Source organism: Hemibagrus wyckioides, linkage group LG14 (genome assembly GCF_019097595.1).
Source record: "Hemibagrus wyckioides isolate EC202008001 linkage group LG14, SWU_Hwy_1.0, whole genome shotgun sequence".
NCBI classification, from domain to species: domain Eukaryota; kingdom Metazoa; phylum Chordata; class Actinopteri; order Siluriformes; family Bagridae; genus Hemibagrus; species Hemibagrus wyckioides.
The window spans coordinates 22,345,494-22,364,749 of NC_080723.1; positions in this window are offsets into that span (position 1 = coordinate 22,345,494).

Genomic DNA, 19,256 nt, shown 5'->3' on the forward strand with positions numbered 1-19,256 from the left:
CAAATACACTCACACACACACACACGCACACAATCATTTTCATTCCTCACTAGACAATTCTCGCATTTCATTATCATAATTTACAGCCAAGGTCATTTTTATTAATCCACCTCTCAGAGGACGGATCAATTCCCGTCCCGTAAAATTGAAAGCAGAATGCTCCGGCGGAACAGGGCTTTATACAGACGACTAATCATGTTTTATATACTGCAGCAATAGTAAGCTATTAAGCAAGCAAGGAAAATCAACAAAGGAAGAAATAATAAAGCTGTGTGATTAGCTGTAAACGTGCCTAAATCATCATTCTTAACATTACTAACAAAGATGGCTGACACAGCCTCAGCTTCGCACCGAACGGTACGAGAGAAATGACGAGCAGGAGATCCTGAGACGATGATCTGGATAATGAACTCAGGAAATTACGGTTCAGTATTATGACATCATAACAATTTGAAACTATCTGCAGTGCAGGGAAAGGATTTAAAAAAAAAAAAAAAAGCCAAAGCCTAAAGTGCTAATGGAATTCTTTAATGCTATATTCACACATACTGTGATTGTATTTCTTCAGGTCTCTGTACTGTGAAGTCATCAGGAGGTGTTCCTATTACAGGCTGCTGAAGCAATAATGTTTATCAGCATGTGGCACAACTAGAATCCCAAATCAGTTTTTTCTTGCAGTTAAAATGAAAAGTTTCTGGAGGAAGATTTGGGGTTTGTGTATAAAATTCAGCAGCGTATATATCTCTGCGTCATATCATACGAGATGAAGGAGAATGGGTGTGTGTGCTCTTGGATACGGATCACGTTCAAATGTAGTCGCAGTTCTGTATCGGCATAAACTTCAACTTTTCCCAAGTTTGTCCTGTTTCTGACGTGGACACGCCCACATCTAGTCAACGATGCTTCCGGTCTCTCACATCAGATCAGACCAGTTCTTACCAAAGATAAATGGTCTTCATTTGCTTTGTTGCTGTATGAGTGAACTCAAGGTTGCCAGATATGTCTACAGTGGACGTGAGCAAGATGGGGGATTTTTTACTATATAAAAAAGACCTACGACTGAAGACCTACCTCTTCCTGAAACCCTTAAACTACCCTTAAACTATTTTTCCCTGCTTTTATGTATAAAACTCAGTTGTTAGGCTGAAGGTATCCTAAGTCTGTAACCTATTGAACCAGCGCTAACATTCATTGATAGAGACTTTAAAGCACTTTTGTACGTCGCTCTGGATAAGAGCGTCCACCAAATGCCAGAAATGTAAATGTAAATGAATTGAAAAAGATTAAAGGAACAAACAGCGTTTTTTCTTTGTTGCATCAAATGTAACGTGAAATAAAATAAAAATAAATAAATAACTCCATCATCCTCACCCTTAGTTTGTTGCCTCAGAGCAATATATATAACAACAGAGTGAAATTCTTCCTATAATCCAGTTTGGTAAGAAGTTAAAGCACAGGGTCAGCCATGATACAGCAAGGAGGGTTTTTGCTTAAGGGCCCAGTTTTAGTGCTTCTAGGATTTGATCCTTGACTTTCTGATCAGTAACCCAGAGCCTAATCCACTGAGCCAAATCTGTGACTTTGTCTACAGAACAAATAAAAGTGAAATGGTGTGAAAACAAGTGCTATATATGTGTTAGAAATGCTTCACTGAAACAAACAATGGTTCATCAACCACAGTGTGAAACTGGCTGATGTAGTCTGTGTGTGTGTGTGTGTGTGTGTGTGTGTGTCAGCGAGTTGTTATAACTCCACTTAACTACAGTACATATCAGCTGGTTTCTCCAACCCCAGCACTGTTCTCATGAAAAGATCCTCATCCTGATTTCTTCATCACACATCATGATGCTCCAGGGGCATGATCCTGTCTACTCTTGGAAGGCTGCCCTGTTATTCTGGGTGTGGTGGGGTTGTTCTCCACAAAGTGTAGAGCATCATCCTGCGGTACATCATCATCTTCAACCACAGGCTTAGGCTCATTAGCAGGAGTTATCAGGCTCATTGTACCTTCACAAAGACAGCAGGATGCGTTCAGTTAGCTCAGATCACGTGATCACAGCATCCACCAGCTATAAACTGCCTTTGAGAGTGGTAGAATATACATCTTTGTTCTTTTGTTCCTGCCATCATTTTCAGCTGTTTATCAAATGAGTTGGTGAATAGCAAGAGTGAAAGTTCTGGCATCCCCTTTTCACCTAAAGATGAGCTAGAAGTTAGAACTATTCAAAATATTTTCAAAACTCTGCTATTGTGATATTTTGTGATTAAACATACAGAAAGATATCATTTTTCTTTCATTTTTGTCTATATGTGTATCTGATTTATACTCAAACGTGTGTGGCCAAAATATAAATATAATAAATATAAATATATATGACTGTATGCAGGCCAGTCAAGTTCCTCCACACCAAACTCACTCATCCATGTCTTTATGGACCTTGCTTTGTGCACTGGTGTGCAGTCATGTTGTAACAGGAAGGGGTCATCCCCAAAATGTTCCCACAAAGATGGGAGCTTGAAATTGTCCAAAAGGTCTTGGCATGAAGCTGAAGCATTAAGAGTTCCTTTCACTGGAACCAGCACCTGAATTCAATGATATGGAGGGGTGTCCCAAAACTTTTGGAAATATAGTATGCAATATATTGCCAGAAGTATCCATCTAATAATAATAATTGAGATTTGCCTTTCTTTTTTCTTTTTTTACCTTCCAGAAAGTTCAGAAAAGTTTAGGATGCAGTGTCTAAATCTAATCTGAAGCTGGGATGCACTTGCACTGCTACTGTAAATATTTCATTATAATGACTATATGATTTTCTTTTCATAACCATAGAGAATGTTCCCTTAATATATTTTATTTTGAGAGCTTAGCAGAGATACGCTCTCCTGTAACCGTATAGAGCAATATCTCTATAAATAAAAGCTTTTGTTTGTACAGAAATATAGCTTTATTTTGGTGATCAGTACAGCAGTGTTTAGGTCAGGCTACTGGAGCTAACGCCTGATGAAAAAATACTCCGTGTCATAATCTCTCTCTATATATAAACACTATATCTATATATACACTGAGAAATGGAGAGAAGAAGAATGTCACATGGAGGAAATTTTCTAGAGTTTGGCTCCATATCCCGCAGGTAAAATATGTGTAAAATAGCGTGAGCTCGCCCACTTTGCCGCCTCGTTCTTGGCACCCCAGTGGCTCTTCCTCTACATCTCATCTTATATACCGAGGTGAATTATTTTCACCTGACCATATTTGACATTTTCTAATAAAACTCACGCTAAGTTTCCCCCCAGTTCTCTGGCTCATTTCTAGCCTGGTTAACACAGAGCTGTGGCTCAGGCCAAGGAGGCTCAAACAGGATCCCGCTGGTTCAGCAGCAGGAGGGCAGGATGGTGTCAGGTAGAGAGGCAAGATATAATTCTCAAGACATCAGAACCTGGCAGTGGATCGCTCCTGATGGGTATGAACAATTTTCAGCTGAACGTTTGTCCTGGGGAAAAAGAAATGGAGCAAATCAGCAGTATCAGTACTGCAAAGTGATGTTAAAGTCTTATGTGATTCAAGTCACATACAGTATAAATTATAGATGATTAGAGAAAATGTGAAATGACCCAAAGTTTGTGGAATGGCATGTTGAGAATTTAATTCAGTGTTAACTTTATTCAAGCTTTTTTATGCTTTTGTTTGCGTATGAATGGTGTTTCAAAGGTCTCATGTCGTTCAAAATGAATAAGTCTGAAAAGTGAAAGAGGAATGCATTAAGCCCATGGTTTCCTAAACTGGTAGCGATAGTTCATGGAACCTTGTGATATGAATTTAATTGGTTCTGGAGGCGAGTTCTTAAGGTAAAAATGTGTACTGTGAAACAAATTTTCCGATAAGAAATAATGTAAATGCAGATAATCCGTTCCAGCCGCCCAAAAATATGACCAATATTTCCAATATGAAGCGTATGTAAACTGTATGGCTGCTTACAAAGAACCGACCCAAGCCAAGCATTCCATGTCAAGGCTCCTCACAGGAAGCCATGCCACCAAGCTTGGGCTAAAAATAGAACAGACCACCCACACCACCAATCTGTCAACAAAAACACGCCCGAAAACTCACCTAGCTTTTGAACGTATGCTGAAGGCAACGTTAGACAGCTTTCACTGACTAAAAAAATTGCTTCCCCTTAGAGTTAAGCACCACTGCAATTCACTACAATGTTCTTCTGACCTTTATCTTATGATGAAACATCTCAATCATGATAGGCGGGGTCTCCTCCAGTATGACTCCACCCCCACTTTCAGAACATGAGGGCTTCTTGAATGGTTGAATAAAGATGGAAATGATGTCACCTTCACAGACAGAAATCTCATCCCTGTGGAACACCTATGGAAGATTTTGCCATGTTCTTCACCACCACCACTATCATCATCATCATTATCAAAACAGCAGTTTATGGAAAATCTTTTGGAAGAATGGTTTCCAGTATTGCTCCAGAGAGTTGTGGAATCAATACCATTGAAGCTGTTGTAGAGTAGGACAGGATCTTACTTACAGTCTGTATATTGGTTTTTCCTTTAATTTGTCACCTCTTTGTATTTCTTTTACATGTATTTCCCTTTATCGTACCGAAAACTAAAAATGGGGTAACAATCCATCAAACAAACCAACAAACAAAAATTATTTTAAAAGGAAAACCTCAATAACCGGCGCTAACGCTCTGCTCTATCTTGCCTAAGCTCTGCGTGCCTTTATAATTTTTTTTTTAACTGCCTGAAATTGACTTGTCCAGCCATATGTCACACAATTGAGAAACTGGCTGCTTCTCTCAGAGTCTCGCAATCTGTGCAGGGGATTTGTTCATTCTCCTTCTATTACTCTGGGCACTGAGAAGACAGATTGAATAATGAGATTCGGAGGGGTGGGGGAGAAAAGGAAGTTTTCATTGATATCACTCTCCAGCTTACATGTATGCTCATTACATCCTGAGTGTGTTGCAGGTCAGGAAGCTGAGGTCTGACAACAGCAAGGCAAATCAGCTGCAAAGTAAATTATAAGTGCTGACATAAGCAGCTACGAGCTTCACCTAGACGCCAAGAATCCAAACCTCTAGTCATATCAGTATTATTAGAAGGAATATCTTTGTGCACCTTTTCGGTTGTGTCCATGTTGATGTATCATGTTCCACTCCACAGTGGTGGTTAATATGAAACTCATATGAAAGTAGACACTCAGGACTTTAAGAATTTAGTAGTGTTTCATAAGTATTTCTGTTTTATATATCAGGCAATATTTACATAGAAAAGTTCAAGATATCAAACCCATTTCTGTTCCCTGAGTGTCAGGAGCTACTAGGGCAGTTCCCTACCAGACCACTAGAGGGAGTGCTGCCTGGCATTTAACCATAGCCTGCTTTTGTTTCTGTATTCCTTACATGTGTTTTGTGCCATGCCCTTCCTATTGTTTCCCACCATGTCACCTGTTCCCCATTTACCCTAATGTTTTGTCCTACATATACCAGCCGTTTTGTATCTGTATTGGTCAGTCATTGTTTGTTGTTCAGTCAGACGCTATTGTGTTTTCAGGTTCCCTCGTTGTAGTTACATTTTGTTACTCATGTTGTATTTGTCCAACGGTGTGCATGTGGGTCTGATTCTCTGCACACAAGTAATCGTGACTACCATAAAGAGCTGGGTTCAATCCCCACTTCAGGCATGGGCTCCTGAACGTTACACTGAGATGCCTCATGAGCTTGTTCAATCCAGTGGTTTTGAGCAGATATTTAAGCTACAGCTAAAAGCATCAACTTGAAAGCAGCTTTTACTGAAATCCAGATGTAGATTTAGATCCCTTATTGGAAACGAGGGAAAATTCCCTGAGACGTCATCTCAGAGAGGAACCAAAGTGAAAAAGGGAACCTGGGTGACACTGAACAGTCTGGTTATAAATCATTACTACATTGAAGAGTTATGGGCTCTCTGGTGTTCTCAAGTCTTCTAAATGTCCAGAACCTCATCTTTTTTTTCCCCTAAGATGGATCTCTCAGGTGGTGAATGTAATAAAACTTCAATTAATTTTATACCATTCTGGATTGGTCAGAAAGGTCTGATTAATCACAAGTGCTCCTTCCGATATGTTATCGCTTCTATAGTAACATTTCAGCCGCAAGGAGATGCTCAACACAAATGTTAAAAACCTGCAGAGTCATGGATGTGAGGTGAAGATTTCTGTGAGGAAATGGTTCATCCATCCATCCGTCATTCCATCCATCGAATTGCTGTAGCTCTTATCCTACACATTCTTGCAGGGAGCCTGGAGACCAGACCTGGGGACTAGGGGAACATCCTCAGATCATCAATGAAATGCTTAGGTGAAGCTCAGGCAAACTATAGCAATAATTTAAGCAAAAAAAAAAAAGCCTAAATTAAAAAAAATAAAATAAAACAATACACACTACAACCAATTTTGGGATGCCAATCAGTTTAATCAAACCCTGGAGGAGGAAAAGAGGAATCAAAGCCTTCTAATAAATAACAGAAGTGACAACAACAACCAGCTTGTTTCTCTGACAACAAAGTATGAGGTGTCATTCTTTATAAATAAAGATCTGGCAACCCTGGTTATAGCATATAAGGAACATCACGAACACATACATCAATTTCCTCGCGTCAAACCCGGAGAATGAATAATGCTGAATCTTTTGTGTCTGCCTGCATTTCAGACATAACTCGATTTCCCTTTGAGTATGCTCAGATATGAACATGCATCTGTTAACAAGAATGGGGAAAAAAATGAGAGACAAACTGTGTGTGTGTGATGCAGAGAAAAAGCTAAAGCATGACATGCAAGAGCTGAGGAATGAAAGAAGATGAGAAAAGGTTAAAGAAGGAATGAAATACAGAGGAAAATGGGACCAGCATTCAGAATGCAGAAAGTGTAACACTGCCCCCTAGAGGCGCTCACACACACAGCTGTGTATTCTGCGTCGTCGTCGTCGTGTTTACCCCAGCTAACCCGGAGAGCCATTTTCCCATCTTTCCATCTCATAACAGAACCCTGATCATGATCAGCTACAACCTGTGAGCTCGGCATGGACGACATGCAGAGCAGTGCATGCTGGGAGAAAGACGAATCTGGAACGTTTCACAGCTGAATCCGTCTCTGCATCGATCCCAGTCTCTTCAGCGCCTTCTAAATATTGAACAAGAACACACTGACACTGCGGCTTGATGTTTAGCGCTAAACACTTTGACTCGCCGTGAGAAACACTTCTTCCATATATCACTCTCTTCTTATCCTCAACTTTCAGAGAGAAATTAACAAATGAATTCAAAATAGTTGCTTGTATTGAAGGTAGGAATCACTCTGGAAATGCAAATTAGCGCTTAGCTGTAGTTCTGAAAACAAAAGCAAAAGACGTGGACATTTATAAGATAAAAAAGAATCAGAAATCCTGTCAGGTTCACTCATGTTAGATAGCTAGCTAATGTAGTAATGAAAAACATTTCTGAGAATGATTTCTTGTCTAATGTTAGTAGTTACCTCATGTTAGCCAGCTAGCTAATGTCAGTAGTTAGCATATGGCTAATGGAAACTGCTAGCTCATGTACTAGCAGATTATTAATAAATGTCACGCTCATATTAGCTGTCAGATTAGCTGACGTTTAGCTGCCTAAGATGAACAGTAAAGGATTTTTATTCCCAATTTCAATATATTGATATGACTAATAATCCTGTCACTTAGCTCATGCTAGCTAAGTGACAGGATAGTTAGATAAAGTACTATAAAAATGCTAAACATTTCGGAAAGTGATTTAAAGTACTCTTTCGAAAGAAAGCCTGAGTTCACTGCTGCTAGCTAGCTGGTTAATTTCAGTAGTTAGCTCGTGTTAGCCAACTGGCTAATAAAAACAGCTAACTCATAGCATGATAAGATTAACCCTTAATCTTAAGGGTTTCTTTTTTTTCCCGACTTGAAGACATCCTCTCAGAAAGCCTGGATCAACTTATGACAGCAAGCTGGCTAATGACAGCTTATGTTAGCTAGATGGCTGATGGTAGCTGTTAGCTGGCATGCTAACACAAGCAGTATTAGTTAGAAATCCTGCCAAATCAACTGATCTTACCTACATAAAGTTCTCAATAAAAACAGTCCAATAGCTGATGTTAACCAGCTGATTGATTTTACAGTAAATAATGGCCCCCTGACAAAAATCTTGTCAGACTGACTAATATAAACTATATGGCTAATTTTAGGTAAGATAATACTAGCAATACTAACAAAGAAACTGTAGGTTTGTTGACATCTACCACCTTGACCAGTTCAGTCAGACTAGCTAGAGTTTTCAGCAAGGATTATTAAAGGGTTATTAAAAATTACTAGCAAAGAAGATGATATGGATTCAAAATCCTCACAGGAATTCTGTCAGATTAGCAGATAGTAGCTAGTTAAAAATAAGAGTGAATATTACAGTAGCATTATAATGTTTATAATATTATAAATGTAATCTTATAAATAAAATAAAATAAACACAGTTAGAGGCAGTGTCAGATTCAAACTAGTCCTGACACCCAGTTTGGCCTGTTGCTGCTAATAGCTAGAAGAAGCTGCGTCAATTGTTCACCTACTTTCCGAAATGTAAACCTGTAACTGGTCCAAAATTACAAAGCTCCATAATAATAATAATAATAATAATAATAATAATAATAATAATAATGAAGTTTGGAAGCTGACCCAGTCTCTCACCACCTCAAGCCTCCAGAGTGTTGAAACTTTAGCGCTGGCAAAGCTAACCTGAATTTGCTCAGTCACACACACAGTTGTGTTTTGCTAATAGACAGCCTGAGGTCTCGCCCTGCGCAGCGCCACCGCAACTGATCTCCTGAATATTTAATCTTCTGCCCACATGATCCTCACAAAATACACTCCATCCAGAATAACTGAAAATCCTCCAGGAAATGTAAACTTAAAAAATATGAATGGAAAAAAAAATCTGTCTGTATATAAATAAATAATAATAAAAAAAAATTTTGTTAAATAAATAAATATATATATATATATGTGTGTGTGTGTATTTTGTAAAAATAAATCAATACATTTTGTAATAAATAAATAAATAAATAAATAAATAAATCATTAATAAATTGTGACACACTTGTTCATCTCAAACATTGGTGAATTGTTTCTTCAAATCAAGTGGCTTGTAGAGTAAAACTATTTAACCACTTAATCATAACATAAATCTTAGCATTTCTGGATGCCACACTACATCCTGAAGTGTTTTATTCCTCTTATGCTACAGCAATTCACCAGTTTATAAATGTTTCAATTTATTAAACAACAACAGCATGATGTATCTATTCATAGCTTTGGTTGATGTTATAGACAATCCTGTTATTGCTAATGTTAATAAAGCTAGAAACCTTTTTTCCATCACTAGCCTTGTGAATGTTTTCTCTCTCTTGAAAGTAAATGCAGACGTTGTGTGAACTCTTATTTTGAAGACCTTCCCATGTCAGAAAACTGACAGCTTTACCTCAGACTTTTAACTTTTTAACAAAAAGCTGACACTGGAGACTCCTTCCAAAAATTACTTTTTAAACTTCCCCATTTAAAAATTCTTTTGAGTCTGTGGAAGGTAAGTCACTACAGATTCTGCCTTTTTTAAAATTATTATTATTTTTTTTTAAATCTATTTAAAAATTTGATCTTTTGCTTCTTTTTGTCCTTCGTTGTTTCGCGCTCGAGTCTCGCATACATTATGCAAACATGGTCTGTGTAAATAAAATCTACTCCCATCGATTCAATCCCATTTAATCTATCAGCACACCACAGCAGCCTGAACCTCATACAGTATTCATGGAAAATAGATTTCTTAATTAATTTGTAAATAAAGGTGAACCGCAACCGTTCCTTATCTTACCTCACGCTACAGGTTCATCTGAAAAATGTACAAACACGGCGCTGCACTGTTGCTGAAAACGATGCGAATATATTATTGTCTTGTCTGATTTTAAATGCGTAATTAATTGGATTCATTTCATCGGGGGAAAAAACGACAAATTAGGAAGTATGCTGAACAATAAAATCCATTGTGTCTGTACAATTGTGTGCAATAAAAAGTGTGACATGCACGACAAGGGGCGGGGCTTAGCCGTGCTAACGCATTTATCTGCTCTTTAGTGATGTAAATCCCAAATCCCTTGAGTTTCCTGGCACCCGCTGCACCTCATTTCACACACTTCCTCAGTCTTAAATGTGGCATTAGCTTTGCTAAGTTGGTGCAGCGCCGTGACTCATCCAGCACTCACTTCCACTGTGCCGGTGAGGAGAAGTGAGAAGCAAGGAACACGAACACAAACACAGTCGTTTCGATCTGGACGTCACGCTGGGCCGAAACGCAACAGGGTCCCGTCGGAGGATGGATACAAGCGAAAATATTTGACGCAATGCTTTTGTTGGATCTCCAAAAAACACCAAAAGAAACAGCAGGAGGTTTTTTTTTCCAGAAAAGAAAATATGGCATAATTGGGTATGACGCATTCGGGATCAATAACCCAATATATTTTTTTTTTCTGTGAGCGAGTAAGTCCTAGGAGGAAAAGTCTACATCAGTGGAGTTCATCTTAGCAATAAGGACTGTGTCAGGTGGGTCCAGAAGAAATATATTCCACGTGAGAAAAAAAAGGGTGGACTACAGACTCGAGGGGGAGAAACGTTGACATTTCTATAAACTCCATCCATATCTATAGCTATATATAGATAATATATAAAAGCTTGCTGAAAAAAATAAGATGAGTTTGATTTGCGCTAAAAGGTTTTTGTTTTGTTTTTCCCAGGAATCGATCTCCAATTCCCTGGAAAATGCTTTTATTTCCTTCCATAATTCTGACAACAGCAATGTGGAGACAAGAAAATCAAAGCAATGCCTAACATTATAGAGGCTAGATTCATCATATGCTACACATGCCTGGAGAATCATATGGAGAGAAAAAAAAAAGTCATGTCTGGGACATTTTATCCATAAAATACCTCCCACATCAATCACTGTCTCGCTAGTGCCCCCTGGGCGATGAGGAATGTGAGGACGCTTAGACATCGTTAGTGTCCGTCAGCCGCTTTAGCACCTTATAACAGAGAAGGAATCGGAAACTCCTGGGTCACTGTTTGGTCTGAAAATCCAGGGCTGACATTTAGAACGATGAGACGTTGACGTGCGGAACCAAGGATGTGCAAGACGACAAAACCAAGGCTGTCTGAGAAGGAAGATGGATTGATGATGTGTTGGAGTGGGCCAAGGTTTCTAGACTCTTTAACTCTTTTTCTTTAAGATGGAAACGTGGGACATGCATAGCACGAAGGATGAACCATTCACAATCTCTATACAAATAGTTTCCCTTATACTGTATATTGCCCTGTTTCTTGCTCAGTACTATCCAAATCCAGATCCACTGTGACCTCACGCACTTCTGAAGATTATAAAAAAGGATTGAACATTCAACAGCCTGGCTTCTCGAACTAGGATACATGGGCATAAGCATAGCAAGGGGTCTGTGTGATTTATTTATTTATTTTTAAATGTATTATTATTACAGTGGGAAAAAAGTCACAGCTCTCCATTTTCAGTAGTATTAATTTATTATTCTGTTTGTGTACATTTCAAAGCTTACTCTATTATTGTTCATAATGCAACTGTACAAATAACAAGCCTGATGTTTGAATAGGAAATAAATCTGTACTAATCTTGAACCTTAAATGGCGACAGACACAAGAGCAGTTCACCAGCTTTTCTAAAGATCAAGACAGAGGTATTCACCACATCAGGCATATTCAAACTCACATTACAAGGTCATGTGACAGGCAAAGAGGAAACCAACCTCAACCCTAACCTTAACACCTACCTTAAACCCAACTTTAACCTTAAACCTAACATCAGTCCTAACCTTCAAACTAATACAAACGCTAACCCCACCACACACCCCAAAACTAACCCCTTTAACACAAACCCTAACCCCAATCTTAAACCTAAAACCAACCCTAACCCCAACCCTAAATCAATCCTAACCACAACATCAACCCTAACCCCAATCTTAAACCTAATACCAACCCTAAACCTAACATCAGTCCTAACCCTCAAACTAATTCCAACCCCAACCCTGACACCAACCCTAACCCCAATCTCCTGTCTGTGGTCCTCCACTCCACTAGAGGTGGAGATGACTATCCCCTAACACAACATTAAACCAAAAACTAGCCCTAACCCTTACAATGACTTTCAACCTAAAACTAATACTAGCCCTAACACCAACCCTAGCCCCAATACGTAACTCACCACCAACCCTAAAACTAACCCTAACCCTAAAACAAACCCTAAACCTAAAACTGACCCTAACCCTGACACCAACCCTAACAGCAACCCTAAAACTAACCCTAATCTAAATAAACTTTCTTGAGCAAAATATAGTCACTAAGCACAAACGAGTGGTCAGTGGTTAGAGCAGAGGGCTACAACTAGGAAGGTTGTAAATTTAAATCCCAACATCAAGTAAGACCATTAGTGTTCAGTTGAATACTAGTTACTGTATGGTAACTGTTAATCAAATAACAACATTTATTAATAGCAGCATTTATTACAGAAACCTAGCAGAATCTAGTGGTTTGGCTCATAAAGTGATTAACTGCTTGCTCATGTCATTCCTGGATAAACAAAAGCTTCTGTAATGAATCAGTTACAGAAAAACAGTGAAGGCTTCATACAATTCACCAGAACCCGATGATTTTTTATCTTCTGCTGTCCGTATTCCAAGAGCTGAAGTTCCATAGAAATATTCACAAAATTTTCAAATTGATAGTTTCAAAGTCTTTCAACTCTCCGTGTGCCTCTCTGACAGCGGGATCGGCGTTTGATAAATTGTGCCATATGGTGTGATTGAATGGAGGCTGAAGAGGGTGAAAATAATTCCTTCCCTGCTGCAGAAAATCATTGCATGAATCACTAAGCTCAATGCCAGAGGAGCAAGTAAGCGCGTATAATTGTTCTGAAGAAAGCAGCCATGCTGGCGTACGCTAATAAGGAAACTGGGTTTAAACAAATAAATAAACAAATATAAAAATAAATATATAAATAAATCCCCACCTATAACAGTTGGCTTCTTTTGCTTTTCAGCCTGTGAATTAAAACAGAAAATGTTCATCATGGACACTTGATTAGATGCTTAGCTCATAAGAATCAGTCCGATGAAGCAAAGCGAAGGTTGATGATGACACACTGGTGCAGGGGGTCACTGGGAAATGCTCGAGTTTCCTTTTCTGGCACCTGCTTTTTCACATTCTCTCAAAAACCTGTGAAGATAATGGTACAAACACACAAACACACACACACACAAAGTGAAAAAAATCTCAATGTAACCTCAGTGCAGGGACATAAATGATGATTCTTTATAGCCATTAATAAAGTCCAAGTGTTTCGTTCATACACAGCACTTTGTTTTATTTCTTTCTTAATTAACGAATTAGTGTTTCTATAGTAACAGCTTCTTTAGATGTTTGTGTAGAGCTGATGCTCCGTATAATAGGACTATAATATAAGACTAACATATAAACGCTGATGTTGAGATGGTTTTTATTAGATATTTAACCCTTTCTACCAGTACTACTTTTATATGAGCTTCATATTAACAAACATTGCACCCAAATGATGATGAGGTTCCCTTCTGAGCCTGGTTCCTTTCAAGGTTTCTTCCTCATATCATCTCAGGGAGTTTTTCCTCATCACCGTCACCTCAGGCTTCTCATTAGGGATAAATAGTAACTTAACTTTAAACTTTATAGCTTTTTCTATGTTTCTATACTTCTGTAAAGCTGCTTTGAGGCAATGTACATCGTTAAAAGTGCAATACAAATAAATTGAAATGAATATTAACCACCACTGTGGAGTGAGACATTACAAAGGCAGACAAATACAGACTTCACAAATACAGTGGAACCTCGGTATACGAATTTAATTGGTTCTGGAAGCGAGATCTTAAGGTGGAAATGTGTATTGAATTGAATTTTCCCATAAGAAATAATTTAAATGCAGATAATTCGTTCCAGCCTCCCAAAAATATGGCCAATGCGAAGCGTATGTAAACTGTATGGCTGCTTACAAAGAACTGACCCAAGCCAAGCATTCCATGTCAAGGCTCCTCACAGGAAGTCGTGCCACCAAGCTTGGGCTAAAAATAGAACAGACCACCCACACCACCAATCTGTCAACAAAAAAACACCTGAAAAATCAGCTACCTTCCTTCATGCATCACACCATCCTACTGCTGATTATTTTCCCATAAAAGTGTTTTGTTTCTGAGATACGTGTGTCACCGTTGTGTCCAGATCCGTCAGAAATTCCAGTACGACATAGTTAACTTGTTATGTTTATTATTACTTTTTATCATCATGTCGAATCCTGGCAGGGGCTACGGCTTAAAACCGACACAACCACCTAACAACAAAATGCAGAAAGTGTTGAAATTGCTTCATCATATTTGTATATAAGACAGGAAATGACTTTTCATCCACATTTCATTAAGTTTCGCCTTAATCCCACAGTCCCTTGATAACCACCGAAATGAAATGCACTTAATCTGCTTGTTAGGTGCAGATGAGTCTCGCAGCTGTCGGCTTGTTGAAGTGCCATCACGCACTTTTATCCTTCTGTCCTGCCCACAGGAGCTTAATAAGCACTGCGCTAATAAGAAAGATGCCTGACTTTAGCGCTGTTTCTTATTAGCGTTATGGCTCGGCTTCAAACAGATAGAGTCTGATTCATCATGAAGGGATTGGACGCTTTGGATCCAGTGGATATCAAGGAAAATTTTTCCCGGAGGCGACATGAGTGTGTTGTCCTTTTTTTTGTTTTATCTTTCAAGGGAATTGGAATTGCTTCACCATTTTGAATGCAGCTTTCTCGTTTTGTTTTCATTTTTTTTCCACCTCTGTGCTTTTAAAGAGGTAGAACTTAGTTGTTGAGAGTAATACAGAAACATGAACATAGAGTATATTGTGGAAAATGGCTCAAATTTGACATCATGAAGCTGATATATATGATGTAGATGGTGTCTATTGCAGAGACACTAATTAATCCAGAGCTCTAGGTTCCCAAGGTCCAAGTTTGGGGATCCGAGCACAAGCATGGCTTAGTCACACCACGAAAGCTGAGATGGATACAAATGCAGTTGAAGCAATTTAATAACCAAGGCAGACAGAATGTCAGACTGGATCAAAGTAAACCGACTGAATGCCATGATAAACAGGTGTGTGTGTGTGTGTGTGTGTGTGGATTAAAACTCAGTTGCCTCAGTCAGCTTTCAGAAAGGAAGTAATTAGTCTATAATGAACTCAGAAACTACACTGACCTGTTAGTTCCTCAAGAGCTCTTGGTTGCTGTTTAAGAAAGGACATTATTTACATTTACATTATTTCCTGTCCAGTGTCACCCAAATGAGGATGAGGTTCCCTTCTAAGCCTGGTTCCTCTCAAGGTTTCTTCCTCATCTCACGTCGAGCAGTTTTTCCTCACCACCATCACCTCAGACTTCTCCTTAGGGATAAATGTTAGGGATAAATAGTAACTTTAAGCTTAATCATTTTTTCTATGTTTCTATACTTCTGTACTACTGCTGATTTGAGACAATGTGCATTGTTAAAAGGAATTGAAATTTTGCAAGAAATTTGGATCGGCATATGAACGAACCGAACGCTGGCTAAGTCGCGTGTACATCCGGGAGTCATTCAAAACTTGTTTGCGTCAGTGAAACAAGTAAAAGCTGTTTAGAAAGAATCAACCCACGATACCAACGTCACCTTCGGCATGCATTCAAAAGCTAGGTGATTGTTCTGGCGTTGTTTTGTTGACAGATTGGTGGTGTGGGTGGTCTGTTTTACTTTTTAGCCCATGCTTGGTGGCACGACTTCCTGTGAGGAGCCTTGACATGGAATACTTGTTTTGGGTCAGTTCTTTGTAAGCAGCCATACAGTTTACATACGCTTCATATTGGGAATATTGGTCATATTTTTGGGTGGCTGAAACGGATTATCTGCATTTACATTATTTCTTATGAGAAAATTCATTTTGCAATACAAATTTTAACCTTAAGAAGGCATTAAATTGGTCTGCCGAGGCTCCACTGTATTCTGATTCAGACTAAAGACAATAAAAAGAAGTGTAATTTAATTGAGCATGACCTTGACCGGGCAGTTACTAAAGATGCTGTAAATACACGGTGCAGCTCTGTACATTTATGTTAACGAGCATGGTCTTCCTCAGATTCATATCTGACCGCTCGCCTTTGGCTTTTGAACATAAAAACCTTAATGGCAAGAGTTCCTGTAAGGAAAAAAAATAATTACTGTTCCTTCAATTTATAGCTGTTCATTTCAAATAACAGACTTATATACAGCAACATCCTTGAAAGAAACCTATGGCTTTAATTCATGGAATGTGTGTGGAAGTTCTAAGAGGTGATGCTTTGTTACATTTTTTTTCTTCGTTTCTCATGATCATGAATTAATTTTCTCATGATCTCAACATAACAAAAACAAGTTCTCTCACGATGTAACTGAATCAAGGGAAAATCTCATACCTTGCGAATGTTTTTGGTGTATATCATATGTGGCTCCTTCTCAAGATTTGAACAGTCATGTGGAAGATGTCAATCATTGACAGATAGAGAGATATTTCACTGAATCACTGATCAAAAGAACATGAGCTTATGCTAAATACAGAGAAAAGTGATCGAGAGAACAAAAAAAGTAAAATAATTATAATCTATGGCTCCTTAGGTCTTCCGTAAGAGCATGTTCTAGAGGTTCTGATCAGTGATTTACTCAAACTGAACCATCTCTATGTCTGGGTTAGATTTTTCCACGATACAGCTACGTCGTGACAAAACAACTTTTGTTAGGTCAAGATCATGAGGAAGTTAAATTGTGATCGCAAGAAAACAAGAGAGAATAAAAGAACCATAATGATGCAAGACTTCTTTGGACTTCCATATATGTGTGAAAATAGTTATGTAATATATGATGGATTTACTGAACGGAATAAAAAAGAAATGTGAACCAAGAGACAGTATTGTCAGGGATCTTGACCACTTCTGCTCTTAGATGGGAGTCTCACTTTATAAAACATGGAGTTTTCACCTGCACAGCCTGAAGGTACATGAAATTACTGTGGATTGTACCACTTAGAAACCATGAAGATGCCTTTGGACTGCAATTGATGTAAACAGTTATGCTTCAGTGGCTTCAGACTGCAATTGTCACAAACAGTTCCATCAGTGAAGAGTTCAACAAAATAGACTTCACCTGAAAACTAGAATGAATCTGAAATGTTGAATGAAATGTTACTCAGTTGCACTTTTTGAGCATATAGTACTCAGTATTCGAAAGGGAATGATTTATATTCGCACTATTGGGTGTCAGATGAGTCTGGTTCCTTTTGAGGTTTCTCCCTCATATCATCTTATCATGGGAGTTTTTCCTCCACCGTCATCACCTCTGGCTTGGCCCTTAGGAATTGAAGCATATCCTGGATTAATATATGTATATGTATATATATATATATATAAGCTGTTTTGTGGCAATGTCTGCTGTCAAATCTGAATTGAATTGAAGTGTCAGTCAACCAAAGAGAAGCTTCTGGAAAATGCTGTTGAGGAAGAAGAAGTTCCTCTGAATATGGCAGAGCCTGAAATCAGGGTGGAGCTTAAAAAACAAACAGACTAAACGACTCCCACCTAGAAGCATCCTCCTGTTAACGGCGAAAAACTGAATCCAGGAACTTCCAAAGAATTAGTCATGATCAGAACACCTCTCTGAGGATCCTCCATTACAGCTGGAGAAGCTTTTCTCTGCCAGCTTTCCCCCTGAAACCGATTTTTTCCCCCCTCATCCATGGCAGATGCAATAGGTCACCTGTTATCTAAAATGGACGAACGCACAAAGCTCGGAGTTTAGCTGCGTTTTCTCCATTCCTCATGTCTGCACTCCATTCAGTAAAAGCTTCCACCACCCACAGTGATAAAGAGCACGATGCTCGGCTCTTCGGCAAGAAAATCGCTGCACCTGGAGTGCTATCGGTGTAGAGCCAACACCGGTGTCAACACCTTGGAGAGATCCCAAACCAATAACAAATGCACATGCACCATGTGAATCCAGCCTCAAGCACGCCCAGCTGGAGAGAAATAACACACTTAGCATCTGGAGGCGTTTGTAGATGTGAGCGTCAGAGGCTATGAGAGCAAATGTTACACACTTTTCAAAATCAGTGAATTGAATCAGTCAACATAAACATGAGGAAAGTTTTTATCTTGTGTTCCACTGGTTAATTTTGTGCACAACTTAATTAGGAAGGGATATGGTAGGGGGATGTGGTGAAGGTGTTGGACTACTGATCAGAAGGTTGTGAGTTTCAATCCTAGGTCCACCAAGCTGCCACTGCTAAATTGTAAGTTGCTCTGGATAAGTATGTCTGACAAATACTATAAATGTAATGGAAGCCATGGCCTTCTACAATATGTTCCAATAATTCCTTTGAGATTCTGGTCCATGTATATGTGATCCTATCTAATAATTCCTAGATTTCTCCAGATTTTTCTGCTTTCTCATTGCAAATCTCAAACCTCCATCAGCCTAGGCTGCTGATGCAAGGTGGGTTTGTCCATAGATTCATAATGTTGGTGACCCTATCATTTGTTCGCAGAAATCCAGATTCACCAAACCAGGCCAAGTTTTTTTTTTCATTTTTGGTGAACATGTACCCACTACAGCTTCAGCTTTCTATTTTTGACTGATGGAAGTTGAACTGTCTGAGCTTATAGCCCTTCCTTCTAAACATTTGTCGTGTTTGCATTGTGACATCTTTGTCTGCACAAGATGATTGTACAGAGTGCTTCTGTAAGATCTGCTTCTGGTAGATTTTCCTTCAGGTTCAAGTGGTGTGGTCATTCCCTGTTGATCTTTATCATCAACATGCATTAAACAAATCCAGGGCAAACAATCCAAGCGTAAATCAGCAAGTCGTAAATCAGTATCCAAGCATAAATCGAGAATAAATCCAGAACAGAGATAAAAACCATAACTCAAAAGACAAAGGGAATGGTGAGGCACATGAAACAGGACAATAAACAGAGAAAAGCTTGGTATGTAGTAGAACTGGGGGCAGCGGTAGCTCAAGTGCTTAAGACTCTGGGATGTTGATCAGGGTTCAAGATACAGCACTGCCAAC